The following is a 15,566-nucleotide window of genomic DNA, read 5'->3' as shown; positions in this document are numbered from 1 at the left end:
TTGCCAAGCCAGAATCCAACAAACCGAGCCTCCCATTGCCCCAGATTCTGCCTTCTTCCTCTGCCTTCTCCCTGTAGGAAGAAGGATCGTAATGCACAGAAATAAACTTTCCTCCACAGAGGTAGTCCCCATGAGTACCTTTAGGCCAGCTCAACTTCTCCAATTCTTGCCTTTCTCCTCCTTCTGCAGGCTTTCTGTTGCTGGGGTTCAGAGTTGATGTTCAAGGGATGTTTCAACCAAAGCTATCAAAAATGATGGGCACTGTGAAGGCTGGCATTTAGGAAACAATGTCAGCCACAGGCAGAGAATGGAAAGTGATTTCAGGTGCTTCCTTTACTTCCCAACAGAAGAGCCCACTGGCCAAGACCTCTGACCCACAGCTAAAGCCTCCTGGCCAACAGTTCCAAGAACTGGTGATGAGGCTGCCGTGGAGGGGAAGCCAACCCTGCCACTCTGTGCAGGAGGAGCCCAGGCTGGCTGCAGCACATCTTCCTTCTTGTGTGTCTGGCGTGAGCACACCACATGGTCCTGTGGTTTTGCGTGGCTTTCCCTGGCCACCATGCATTTCATTTCGTGTGTGTGTGTGTGTGTGTGTGTGTGTGTGTGTGTGTGCTGGCGGGGGGGAGCCGCTGTGGTTCCATAACCCAGCTTCTTTCTGAGACAGCTCAGACAGGCCTGGGGCTGGGCTTCCTGCCTCGTGGGGAGGTGGGAGGCGAAGCCTGGAGACACCCTTCCTGTGTCAGGGCAGGTAGAGCATATGTGTGAACAGCACTGGATCAGCTGTCAAGGCAGTCTGCTGCGGCCAGCTGGGCCTGTCCTCCAGAGACAGAAAGAACAAGTGGACCTCAACCCTCAAGCCCATTTCAACCATCAGGAGAAGTTGGAGGAGGAGCAGTGTTTCGAATCAAGTGTTTCACAATTAAGAGCAGGGTGAAGTGCACAGTGATTACAAGAGCCTCCTGGCTGGCTGCCCCTCTCCCATTCCCACCGCTGCTGGAGGGACCTGTCCAGGGGCTGCCCCTTCTTTGATGGAGATTGAGAATCCATAAATATTCCCTGAAGGCTGCAGAACTGGGTTCAGATTCAGTGTCCAGGCACTGAAGGCCCCCTCGGTCTGGCCCTGTCTTCACCTTCTGGCCACTTGGGCCAGATCCCACTCACTGACACTTTCCAATCACTATGCTTGTGCGAGTCCCACTTGCTCTCACACCCTTAACCCTGACTACCTGGCTCAAGGCCCGTGTCTGCCTCCCACCCTGCCGTCATCTTTCTGGCACTTTCTGCCCACGACAGCCACTTTGTACATGTCCCAAGGCTGTCCAGAGGTGTTCTCTTTTTGTGATAACCGCATCTCACAGGTGCCTAGAGATTTCCAACAGACAAAGCACATCCACAAGACACATCATTTATTTCTCACTGCAACCCTACAAAGTAGGGATTACTGTCCCTACTCTGCAGATGAGCCTCAGAGAAGTTGCCGCAGTGACTCTGATTTTAAATTACTAGTTTGTGGAGGCTGAACTTGCCTTACAGATTTGATGGGCTTGTGACGCAGGCTGTCTCCTCTACCACACCCTGAAAGATTCATGGCAAAGGCCTGTGGGCACAGGTGGGGCTACCAAGTGCCAGACTAGATGGGAGGGAAATGTGGCTCCCGCCCCGTTAGAAAAGTAAGTCTCCCCAAAGACATGGTTGTGGAGATTTGCCACTAAATTTACAGCATTAGAAAGAGGGGTTTGCATGCCCAGATGTAGCCTTTGGCATTTAGGAACTAGACAGGGTCCTTGCAGCAAAGTCACCCTCTCTCCTAGAACGGGTGCTGTCGGCTCCCACATCCTCCTGTCCAGAGAGACCCTATGCCTCTGTGGCAGGAAGGAGAGAGGGTGGAGGGTCTGTCTGCAGCGTCAGCGGAGAAGGTAGCATGAGGCTGCATGAGAAGGAGAATGCATTCTGTCTCTGTGTGAGTCCGAGAGATGCCAAACACGGAGCGGGGCTGCCCCAGCTCCACTGAGGGCCTGGCCGGGAAAGGCACCCTAAGGTTTAACCGCCTGGGTGGACGCCCTGCTCCAGCGTCTGGCTCCCCACGGCGGTCCCACAGCGCCACCTAGCGTCCACCGCCAGGAGAACACGCGTCCCTCACTGCGCAGAGGAGGGCGCTGTCCAGGAACCCGCAGCACCTCCGAACTGGCCAGGTGCTTGCATGCCACCTCCAGTGCCTGCCGCTTGGCCCACACATGCCTTGTCCACGCTGTCCCTGCTCCTCACCTGCACCCAGGTGACCATCCCTGCCCTTCCTCTCTCAAGTGATTTTGGGGAACAAATGAAAAGGCCATAATGTAAAATGGTAAAGTGCTCTGCAAAGGCAGGACTGGGTACCACTCACTGAGAACCTTCTCTGCACCCCACGCTGCTCGACATTTCGTGAGGATTATCACTAAACCCCACGGCAACACCGAAAGATGGGGATTATCAAGCCCATTTTACAGAAGAGAAATTGAGTTTCAGAGAAGTGGAGTAAAACATACAAATTCACCCCGCTAGTATAAGACAGAGCCGGGATTCACATTAATTCCAAAGCCCGTGGGTTCGTGGCTCCCCTGGGAAGAACCATGGCTATTATCGTCATCGTATTCTTAGAGCTGCTGCTGCTGCTGCTGCAGTGGAAGAACACAGGCCCTTCCAACACACCGATGTGGGTTCAAAGCACTTGCCGCTCAGCAGCTGTTTGGGCTTGGACAGGCCACGCACCACCTCACAGCCCCACTTCGCACCTCCTTCCCAGAAGCGTCCTCCCCTCTTGCCACACCTCAATGATCTCTTCCTCTAGGGAGGCCTCCCCCACTGAGCACCCAGCTCTCAGGGTGAGGGGGCTCATTGTACCCTGGTCTCCTGCCGCCCTGCTAGGAGCTCCAAACTATCGGATGCCAGGCTGTCATGTTGTCCCCATCGTCACCCCCTCCTATGTCAGCATCACCTCCCCTCAGCTGTGCTGGGGCCTCCTCACAGTACACGGGCCCAACATGCGGCAGCACTCCACAGGCACTCTGCAGGGCGGTCTAGAAACATGCCCACACGTTCTTTCACACTTGTCCCTTCAAAAAGTGGAGTCTAATTCATCTCTCCTTGAATACTGGTCAGCCTTAGCAACTTGCTTCTACTGGATAAAGTGAGATGGGAGTGATGGTGTGTGATTTCCAAGACCAGGTGAGAACAGGTGATATGGCTTTGGACTGGCTCTCTATCTCCTAAGATGCTGACTCTTGGAATCCAGCCACCAGGATGTGAAGAAGTGCAGATCACAGAGAGAAGCTACGTGTAAGTATTCTGCCTGAAAGCCCCCACTCAGCTGATGAGATCTCAGCTGACAGCCAGCATCCACTGGCAGACATATGACAAATGAGCCTTTGGATAATCACAGGCACAGCCTTTGAGCTACTCCAGTTGGTACACGAGAGGGCAGAGATGAGCTGTCCCCACCAAGCCCTACCCAAATTTCAGATTCATGAGCAAAATAAATGCTGCCAAGTTTTGGAGAGTTGGTTACAGTGCAGTGGACAACCAGAACATTCTGCTAACTTGCACAATTGTGAGCAGTCACTAAGTACTGAGCACACACAAGGGTGAACTGTGGGCTCTGTCCGCCCCCCAGGTCCTTATCATTGCTGCTCTCCAATTCTTAGAAGGGCTGGTTCTTCTCATCCTTGCCTGGAGGCCTGGGCCCTGCTCTCCTAATCCTACTCATCATTATTAATTTATTTGTTCATTTATTTGATGGGTTTTTGTTTGTTTGTTTGTTTTTGTTTTTTGAGACGGAGTCTTGCTGTGTCACCCAGGCTGGAGTGCAGTGACATGATCTTGGCTCGCTGCAACCTCTGCCTCCCAATTTCAAGCAATCCTCCTGCCTCAGCCTCTCGAGTAGCTGGGATGACAGGCGCGTGCCACCTTGCCTGGCTAATTTTTGTATTTTTAGTAGAAATGGGGTTTCACCATGTTGGCCAGGCTGGTCTCACACTCTTGACCTCAGGTAATCTGTCTGCCTTGGTCTCCCAAAGTGCTGGGATGACAGGCATGAGCCACTGCACCTGGCCCATTTATTCAATGGCTGTTTATTGAGCTTCTACTATGTGTCAAACACACCGATGTCTGCTGAAGGTATAGTGCTAAAGGCTCTGCCCTCATGGAGCCTTTAGTCAGGAAGGTAAAATAGATAATAACCAAGTAAACTAACAATTATTTAACTAAACTGTTCATAAGCACTCTAAATGCAGGGCTAGGATACTATGACAGCATGTAACAGGAGAACCTGCCTTAGTCTTGCTACTCACCTTTCTGCAGCCCGCCTCATCATTTAGGTCACCCCAGCCATTCATTAGGAAATTCTCTACCATGGAGACCTTCCATCCTAGATATTCGGTGGCAGTTCCAATTTCTTGGAATTTCATGCTTTTTATAATTGCTTCATGATTTGTATTACTTTGTGAGTCCTCATCAACTATAGTTTTTAAACCAGAAGAAAAATATCCTTTGAAAATTCTAGGTCTAGAAAATGCATGGCCTGCAATCTTAAATTACTCCCTAATGGTATCATTGAGGTGTTTTTGTCCTGCCGACTTCATTCAGGAGGACTTCCACTTCCAAGCAAGATAGAGGAACAGGGACCAGACTTACCTGAAATAAGGAAACAAAATTGGCAAAATATATAAAACTGGTTTTTAAGATACTGGACAGTGGCTTGAAATGAAGGTCAGTGATTCCTGAAAGAGAGGATACAAAGAAGAGGATCCCTACCATTTTCACAGCTTACTGCCTTGAGGGACTTTCCAGGCAACGGCACAGAGAGGGGAATCCAGGCAGAGCCTAGAAAACTCCCTGCATTCAGGAGATAACGCTGAGTGCTCAGGGAGACCAAGGTGGCTAGGGTTTGCTAATCAGAGTACCAAACAGACAGAGAGCTACACACAGAGAGAACTCAGGATCTGTAAAGGGTCCTAATCAATTACTCAGCAGAGTACTGATCAGAGCACGTGCATAAAGAAACTACCTGAGAGCTGTGGGTCAGGGAAGGCATCCAGGAGGATTAGGAACAGTGGACAGTACACACACACAGAGTGCTGAAAATAGTGCCTGGTTCCACCAACAAGAATGGAACGACTCCTAAACTATGGGGCATTGGGTAGAATCTTTGTAAAGGTCTTGCCTCAGTAATGGGAAATAAATAGCTCTAGACGGAGCACTGCTCCAGACCCACCCAACAAATTGTAAAGGAATATCCAAAAAAACCCAAATGTTTCTAATTTGCTCAACTACACTCTGGACAAGAATATCTATAAGAATACCAAAAAAAAATAGCACCCAACAAAGTAAAATTCATAATGGGTGACATCCAAACAAAGATTAACAGGCACATAAAAGCAGAAAAAACATAATGCATCATGAGAATTAGTTAATGTAAACTAACCCAGAACTGACACACACATAGAATTAGCAGGGAAGGACATGAAAAGTGATTATAACTGTATTCCATCTCTTTTAAAAGTTAAGCATAAACCTCGAACTTACAAAAAATGCCTAAATCAAAACTTCTAGAGATGGACACTACAATCTCTGAGATAAAAACACACTGGGTGGGATTAACATCAGATGAGACATAGAAGAAAAGATTAATGAATTTGAAACCACAGCAATAGAAACCATTCAGAATGAAACACGCATAGACACGGAAGAAGAAAAGATTAATGAATTTGAAACCACACAAATAGAAATGGTTCAGAATGAAACATGCATAGAGAAAATAATTTTTTTGACAAAGTGGAAAGAACATCAGTAAGCTGTGGGACAACTTCAGGTAGCCTAACATATATGTAATTGAGTCCCCAAAGGACATCACGAGATGGGAAAGTGAACACAAAATGTTTGAAGAAATAGTGGACAAAAATTTTACAAATTTGATGAGAACTATATATCTACTGATTCAAGAAGTTCAATAAATCTCAAGCACAAGAAACATGAGGAAAACTGCAGAAAGGCACATCATAATCAAATTATTCAAAGCCAATTATAGTAAGAAAAATCTTAAAATCTGACAGAGGGAAAATAATAGACACATCACATATAGAGAAACAAAAGGATGACAACAGATTTCTCGTCAGAAATCATGCAAGAAAGAAGACATTGGAGCCACATAGTCTTATGATTCAGCAATTGCACTCCTAAGTATTTACCTGAATAAGTTGAAAATGTATGTCTGCACAGAAACCTGCACATGAATGTTTATAGCAGATTTATTCATAATTGCTAAAAATCAAAAGCAACCAAGATTTTTTTAGTAGGTGAATGAACAAACTGTGATACATCTAGATAATGGAATACAATTCAGCAATTTATAAAATGAGCTATCTAGTCACAAAAAATATGGAGAAACCTTAAATGCATATTTACTAAGTGAAAAAGGGCAGTCTGAAAAGGCTACCTACTATATGATTTCAACTATAGGACATTCTGGAAAAAGCAAAACTTTAGAGACAGTGATAAGATCAGTGGTTGCGAGAGGTTGAAGGGGAGGAAAAACAGGATGAAGAGGTGAAGCACGGGGGATTTTTGGCCAGTAGAACTATTCTGAATGATACTTCAGTGGTGGATATTTAACATCATGCATTTATCAAAGCTCTAGAACTGTACAACACAAAGAGTGAACACTAATGCAAACTATGGACATTGGCTTAAAATACTGTACTAATATTGGTTTTTCAATGCTAACAAATGCACCACACTAATGCAAGATGTTAATAAGGGGGGAAACTGTGTGTGTCTGTTGGGGGAAGTGGCTGTATATGGGAATTCTCTGTACTTTTTCTCAATTTTTGTGTAAATCTAAGTCTTCTCTAAAAGAATATACTAAAATAAAAATATTGGCTTTTTAAACAAGTTATAATAAAAAAAATAATGGTTTAAACAAGAATAGTAACTGCATTACAGGCTTTATAATATATATAAAAGTAAAATATATGATAAATAGAATGAAGGCTAGGAGGGAAAACCAGAAGTATACTGTTGTAAGTTCTTACCTGTGAAGTGTTATGCTATCACATGAAAGCAGACTGTGTTAGAAATACTTACTGTAAATCCTAAAACAACGTCTAGAATGAAAATATGATAACACAATAAAGGATATAAAATGGAATTTTAAAAATTCAACTAATTTGGAAGAAAACAGAAAAAGAGGAAAAATAAAGCAATAAGAGTTTGGGCAAATAAAAACCAAATAATAAGATGATAGTGAAAAGCCTTCGCACAAAGTAAACTTTAGACCTAAATGGCTTCACTGGTGAATTCTACCAAATATTTAAGAAACAAATAATATTAATTCTACACAACTGTTCCCCCAAATTAAAGAGGATGAAAGACTTTCTGATTTAGCCTGTGGCTAATATTACTCCAATACCAAAGCCAGACAAAAATAGTGAAGAAAAGATAACTGCAGACTAGTATCTTTTATGAATGTAGAGTAAAAATTCTAAAAATATTTCATCAAATTAATCCAATAATATATAAAGAAGCATTATATGTCCTTCTCAAGTGGAGTTCATCCCAGGAATATAGTTGGATTAACCTACAGAAACCCCACGAAGGATAAAAGTAACACCCCATGCTTATCTTAAAAGATGCTAAAAAGGCATTTGATAAAACCCAACATCATTCCTGATTTTAAAAAAAAAACTCTCAACAAACTAGAAGTAAAAGGGAATTTCTGCAACCTGACAAAGGACAAAAACCTACAGCTGAAAAACCCACAGACGACATACTTAACCTAAAAACCAAATGTTCTTACTCTAAGATCAGGAACCAGACAAGGATGTCTGCTCTCATCACTGCTATTTAACATTCTCCCGGAGGTTCTAGTCAGTGTAACCAGGTCCTGCACCAGCCCTCCCAAGAAAAGAAAAAGAAAAAGAGGAAAACCTTTCCAGATTGAAAAGAAGAATTAAAGTTGTCTTTATTCACAGACAACATGTAAAACATCTGATATAATCTACTCACAATGAACCATGGATTTAAATGTAAAATATGAAACTATGAACTATGAAGGTTCTACAAGCCTCTAGAAAAAAAACATAGGAACCACTTTTTGTGACTTTAGGTTAAGCAAACGATGATCCATAAAAGAGCATGTTGATAAATTGGACTTCATCAAAATAAAAAACTTACCTTTAAAAGATATCGTTAAGAAAATACAAAGGTAAGCCACCAATGGGAGACAAATGTTCGAAAACATATTTTACTATTGGACTTGTATCCAGAATATACATATGTATATTCTGATATTTAAGAATTCATGAAATTAAAAAATAGAAAATCAAACAACTAGATTTCTAAAGTAGGCAAAATATTTGAATAGATGAATCGATAAATGAATGGAAAATTAGCACATGAAAAGATGCTCCACATCAATAGTCATTAGACCAATGAAATTAAAAACCACAGTGAGATACCACAACACATTTATTAGAAGGCTAACATTAAGAAGAATGACTATTTTAAGTGTTGATGAAGATGCTGAGGAAACAATACTCTCATATAATATGTTGATGGAGATGTAAAATGGTACAACTACTTTAGAAAAATGTGGGAGTTTCTTAAAAAGTTAAACACACTCAACTATTCATTCCTAGATATTTACCCAAGAGAAATGAAAACATATGTGCAAAGATGTGTACACAAGTGTTTACAGGAGTTTTATTTGTCATAACCAAAGACTGGGAAAAACCCAAAAGCCCCTCGACAGATGAAAGGATCACAAGTTGTGGTCCATAAACCACAATAGATATTACTCAGCAGTAGAAAGGAACAAACTGCTGATACACATGACACCATGAGTGAATCTTTTTTTTTTTTTTTTTTTTTTTTTGAGACGGAGTCTCGCTCTGTCACCCAGGCTGGACTGCAGTGGCCGGATCTCAGCTCACTGCAAGCTCCGCCTCCCGGGTTCACGCCATTCTCCGGCCTCAGCCTCCCGAGTAGCTGGGACTACAGGCGCCCGCCACCTCGCCCGGCTAGTTTTTTGTATTTCTTAATAGAGACGGGGTTTCACCGTGTTAGCCAGGATGGTCTCGATCTCCTGACCTCGTGATCCGCCCGTCTCGGCCTCCCAAAGTGCTGGGATTACAGGCTTGAGCCACCGCGCCCGGCCGAGTGAATCTTAAAATAATTACGTTAGCTGGAAAAAGCCAGACAAAAGAGAATACAAACTTGTGGTGCCTTCATATGAAACTCTAGAAAATGCGAACTATCCATAGTGAAAGAAAGCAGTGGTCTCCAGGGGAGAGAGTTATTTGGGAAGAGCAGGAGGAAGGGATTACCTATCAAGTAGTACGAGGAAACTTTTGGGGTGATGGATATTTTCATTATCTTGACTGTGTTTACGGTTATATGGCAGACACATATATGTCAAAACTTATCAAATTATGTGCTTTCAGTGTGTGAAGTTTGTTGTATGCCAATTATACCTGAATAAACCTATTTATTTACGTATTTATTTATATAAAAAAACAAAACTCCACTGGGAAATTGTTGAGGTTAGGGATATGTGTATTCTCTTTCCATATTTTCCACAGGGTGTGTCTCAGGTCTGAGTGTGCAGAAGGTGGCCAACAAATGTTTGATTACTTTCATCCCTACAGGAATTACCAGCATGGAAGGAAACTCACTGAGCAAGGATGTTTACTGGTACAATTCAGCTGATGGGGAAATTGTGATTTGCTGAAGTAGCAAAAGTCACAAGGGGTGAGGGGACTTCGTTTGATCATTCATTTCTCTGGACTGCTAGATCAAGTCAGTTCATTTCAACCTGGAACGTTTGCATCCCTGGACAGTTTCTAAAGGAGAGTGAATGCCACCCAGCATTCCTAAGGAATAAGATGAGGTGGAACAAGAATGATCATGAGGAGGATGAGGATGAGAATGATGAAGATGATGATGATAGTAATAGTGATAATACTGTTTACCACTTGATGGCCACTGACTGTGCCAGAGCACCATCTGCTTCCTGTCTGTTCACCCTCACCCCAGGCCTATGTGGAAGTTGTCATCATCCCATCTTAAAGAGGAGGAACTAGTAGGTGGTGAGTAAAATGGGCTCATATAGCTAATAAGTTGCAGAGCTAGTATTTGAACCTATATCTGTCTGATTCCAAAGCCTGTGCTCCTACCATTAAGTGTATTCCATTCCCAAGCCAATATACACATGTGAACACATGTATTTCCACCTAAACACCCATGTAAGGCACACACACGCAGACACACACATGCTCAACCACACGTATACAAATGTACCTGCACACACATGGGTACACATACACACATGCACATATTTGAACACACACATTTGCATGCATACAAAAATGGCCACACACATACACAAATGCATACACATGTGTTCCTTGATCACACACACCTATGCACATACATACTTGCATGACACATACAGCTGAGCACCCACAAATGTGGTTGCTCATATACACAGGCACACACTTAGGGCATCCTAAGAACATACATTTTCCCTTTCTGGCTCTGGCTTTCTGCAAACAGCCATCACTGCATCCCTCTGCCAGCCTCTCCCAGCCCAGGCCCCAGGAATCGTCAAAACACTGAAGTCCTAAGTCTCAAGTGAAATTATGCCCGGGCCGCTGATCTGGGGGCTGCATGCAAGTCAGGGCAATCAGATACATCACATTTTCCCATGAAAGGAATTTCTGATGGGTTTATTAACCTTTGAAAATACCAATTCTTAGTCCGAGGGACTTCCCGAGTCCAGATCAAATTGAAAAATAACCTAGTGACAGACCACCCGGTTCTGAGCTGATGGGAATTACTTTCAACCCAGGCCAGCATGTCCTTTAGATGAAATGTTCCACATACCAAGCCTGACAGCAGCCAGCTCTTGGGAGCAGGGGAGCCAAGTGCCATCTATTACAGAACATATCCACGATCGCTGTGTCATGGGGCCATTGCTCTGGGCCCAAGTCCCTGTGGGCGCAGCTGGGGTGGCAGGAAGCAGCCAGCGTCAGTGCCTTTGACATTTAGATCCCTGTGCTATAGGACAGAGGGTCTGCCTGTCATCACAGTGATGTAGCCTTGGCCCCTGGCAATCATTTCCTGTTTCAAGTGTTCAGTTTGGTGTAGGATTGTAGCGCAATGGATACTATCAGAAGAAAAAGGACAGAGTGTCACGTGGAAAATTGTTGATAAACTGATAACTCCAGGGTTAGAGGAACTGACTCATCCGCCCCCACTGTCTCGTGGTGGAGGACAGTCTCCCTCCTTCTCTCTTTTGGGCCACATTCTGGCTCAGAAGTCAAACTATGTAATTTCTGGAACTGTCGGTGTTTTTCTTCACCCCATAGAACACATGTGGAACAGAGCTTTTCTATCATAAGAGCTGCCAGGTACCTCAGAGTTCAGCCTTGTCACTGTGTGGAATAAATTGGGTGGTCATGCACAAGACCCTTAACTTCAGAGCCTCAGTTTATGCATATAAAAGATGGGAATATCAGTGCCTACCCTGTCTGTCTCACCCATTTGCCATGAAGACCAACAGGGCTGATGAGAAGACAGTGCACTCTGAGTGAGAGCGAAGGGGCTTGGGCCATCATATCTTCAACCATTCCCACCGTCGTTCAAGGAGTTTTTGCTCAGACACACCCTCACACAGGCTTCCAGGAATGTCTTCAAATGTTTCCCCTCTTTCTCTGGAATTATCTCCTCTTCTGCACTGCTACTGACTGTCCCACTGCTCAGTGGGCTGCATCCCAGCCATATGCCCAGCCCCGGCAGATACTTCAAACTGCTCATTCCTGTGGTTCCCAACACAACCGTACCTCTTCTCGACCAATGATTTTGCTTTCCAATGCTCAGAAAAAGAGGGACAGAGAGGCAGGAAGGCTCTCTGATTCTCTCCCCTAAACATATCCACTCTAACCATCCTTAACTCCTGGCCTCCTGGTGCAAAGGCTCCTTGCATCTACTACCAATGCCTCCACTTAGAATCTTCCTCCCCTGAAGCTTCCTCAGGGATCCACAACATCACTCGTCCCTTCTCATTACTGGACCTTTGCTTTTTTCCTTGCTACCAGTCCCTTCTCAGCACACACAAAGGGGAATTTCGGCCATGGAATTTGTGTCTCTGTGGGAACATGTAAGAGGTTTGGACTTTGAATAGGGGGCAGAAGAATAAAAACTCTGGGTGAAGACAAAAGTGGGGTGGATGTGGACCTTTCAGGAGGCCTCAAGGATAGAGAATTGAAGACTATATAGAAGTCACATGAGTGTGGTTGCTGGAGACTGCAGGGGTTCTTGCATTGTCCAGACTGTCACCTTTCTTCCTTGGGCTCTGTTCTTCCTCTCTCCATTCCTCTCCCTGACTTTTATGCCCAAATCCCATCTTGAATTCTAAAAACTCGGGATAAAATCAATGTCTTTTAAAAAACACAAGTCCAGACCCTGTTAAATCACTGAGAGTGGGATAAGGCACTTCCCACTGAGGCATCACTATGCTTTTGTTTTACAAATAATAGAAAACCATCCTTGGTCTACAGAGCTGTTGAAGATATGACCTAATGAATCCTAACAGTAGCTGCAGCCAGATAGCCTTGGGACTGTCAATCAGACGGTCAACCCTCCCCAACCCGCAGTGGTGAACAGGATCCCACCCAGGCCAATCAGCCTCTCTCACCAGGAACTTAGATTGGATGGAAGGCAGAGAGTTGGAACCAAGCCATTAGGACAGCAACCTCCTGGAGAGATCTCTTGAGTTCCTGCCTCTGGGGTTCTTGGAGCTGCCATCTTTCAAGTCCTTCTTGAGGCTTGGCTGTTGAGCTTTTTCTTAAATTCTGTGAGATATTCAGTATCCTTCCGATTACTTCCATTTCAGTTTTACTCAGGAAAGATTTGTTTCTTGCAACCAAAGTACCTCTGAATACCATCCTCAGAAAGTAACTGACTTGGGCACTGTGGCTCATGCCTGTAATTCCAGCACTTTGGCAGGCTGAGGTGGGCAGATCACTTGAGCCCAGGAGTTCAAGAGCAGCCTGGACAACACAAAAATTAGCTGGGCATGGTGGTGTACACCTGTAGTCTTAGCTACTTGGGAGGCTAAGGTGGGAGGATTGCTTGAGTCCAGGAGGCAGAGGTTGCAGTTAGCTGAGATCATGCTAATGCACTCCAGCCATGGTGACAAAGTAAGAAAGACTCTGTCTCAGAAGAAAAAAAAAAGGAAAAGAAAAAAACAAAGTAACTGACTTGCCACCACACAACCTTCTCACACCATCTTTATGAAACACCGGACATCAGATCCTGAAAGTACTTTATTCTCAAAGTCTACAGGATAAGTATTGTCATTATGCCCGTTTTGCAGGTGAGGTACTGAGGCTCTGAAAAATGTGGCCATCTGTCCAAGGTTATAGCTTAAACCAGGAATCTTGGTTCCTCCATGTCAGTAAAACTCACTGTACTCCAAGTAAAAGACGTCATTGAAAGGAAAGTGGGAGGCTCTCTGGCCAACACAGCACCTTTCTCCATCTCTCTCCACACATATTCTCCCATCTCTGCTTCTGAGGATCTGCTCCATTTTCCTGCCTTCCTCTGAAGAGTGGCTTTTCCCTGCTCATTCATCAGTAGGCACATTGCTGAAAAAGGCTGCTTCAGCCCAAATCCTAAATACTTAGTTACTCACTTCAAGCTTCCACCATCAACGAGTCTATGTCTCGTAGCTTGAATTACTAAGAAAAAAACTGCTTGGTGCCTGGTCATCTGGGGTAGGCTGAAGAATGTCCTCCTACTTCCTCCCAAGTATACCTGCACTCTAATCCGTGGAACTTGTGGATGTTACCTTATATGGAAACATGGTCTTTGCAGATGTGATTAAGTTAAAGATTTTAAAATGGAGATTATCTTGGATTATCAGGGTGGGCCTTAAATGCAATCACATACAGCCTTATAAGAAGAAAACAAAGGACGATTTGGCACAAATAGAAGAAGAGAAGCTGATGTGAAGATGGAGGCAGAGATTGAAATGATGCAGCCACAGGCAAAGGAATGCTTACAGTCATCAGAAATTGGAAGAGACAAGGGGCAGATTCTTCCCCAGAGATAGACTCTAAAGGGAGCAGAGCTCCCTTAATCTCAGCCCAGTAATACTGATTTCAGATTTCTCATGCAGAATTGTGAGAGAATACATTTCTGTTATTTTAAACCATAATATTTATGGTAGTTTGTTACAGCAGTCACAGGAAACTAATGCTAATACAGCAGCCAATGGATTCATTCATACTGCACTAAGTGTCCAATCAGCTGTGTCCAAGAGGATGTTTACAGGAAAAACATAGCCACTGAGGCCTGCTCTCTCAGCTATGGGAAGAAAGTAGAGGGTTGATTTTCAGAGAAAAGGCATGGGCTGGGAGACACCTGCATTCATCCTACCACTAGTCTCTGACACCTGCTATCATGTGTAAGCATTGGGATGTGCAGGGCAGCAGACTTGCCTAAATAGGCACCAAACCTAGTGCTCTCCCTTCCCCTCCCAAATAGGGAATGAGTTCATAAACAGCATGGTTAATGTTAATGCTGACTTGCGGGAAAATAGGTGAGGCTGGAAGGTGAGTCTATTCATTCAGCTAATTCAAACAAGAGGTTACTAACACCCTGTTTTGCCAGGCCTTGGGATAAGTGCTTAGCACAGGTACCAATCTATAGTCTAGAGAAAGATAAGACCTGCACATCCTGGATAGTTGGAAAAAATATAAAGAATCATTTAATCATTCATTTATTCAACGAAAGTTTACTGTGCACATAGATGTACTAGGCTAGGTGATATTGCAATAAAATATGTAGAGTCACTGTCTTCATGGGGTGAGAAAAAGAAATAAGCAGATAAATAGCAAAATAACAGATTGTAAAACGGGCTATAAAGGAAAGGAGTAAGTAATGAGACAGAGAATCAGGTGTATGAATTGGCAGTGGCAAGTGGTGGTGGTGGTAATCGGGGTTTGGAATCAGAAGTTAGATTTAGGGTGCGTGCGAGCAGTGTGGATGGAGAAATTTAAAAAGTAGTTGGATTTAAACCTGAGGATGGGGGAGAAGTTTTGAGCAGGAAGTGGAATACATAAATTATTTATTTATTTGAGACAGAGCCTCACTCTGTCACCCAGGCTAGAGTGTTTGTTTGTTTGTTTGTTTGAGATGGAGTCTTTCTTTGTCAACCGGGCTGGAGTGTAATGGCATGATCTTGGCTCACTGCAACCTTCGTCTCCTGGGTTCAAGCGATTCTCCTGCCTCAGCCTCCCGAGTAGCTGGGATTACAGGCACCCACCAGCATGCCTGGCTAATTTTTGTATTTTTAGTAGAGACGCGGTTTCACCACGTTGGCCAGGCTGATCTCCAACTCCTGACCTCAGGTGATCCTCCCGCCTTGGCCTCCCAAACTGCTGGGATTACAGGCATGAGCCACCGCGCCTGGCCGGAAATTTGTTACTTAGAACGGTGGAAACGGGTAGGAAAAAGAGCATATAGGGAAA

This window comes from Theropithecus gelada, chromosome 2, assembly GCF_003255815.1.
Source record: "Theropithecus gelada isolate Dixy chromosome 2, Tgel_1.0, whole genome shotgun sequence".
Classification (NCBI taxonomy): Eukaryota; Metazoa; Chordata; class Mammalia; order Primates; family Cercopithecidae; genus Theropithecus; species Theropithecus gelada.
Note: the sequence above shows the minus strand (reverse complement) of the source record.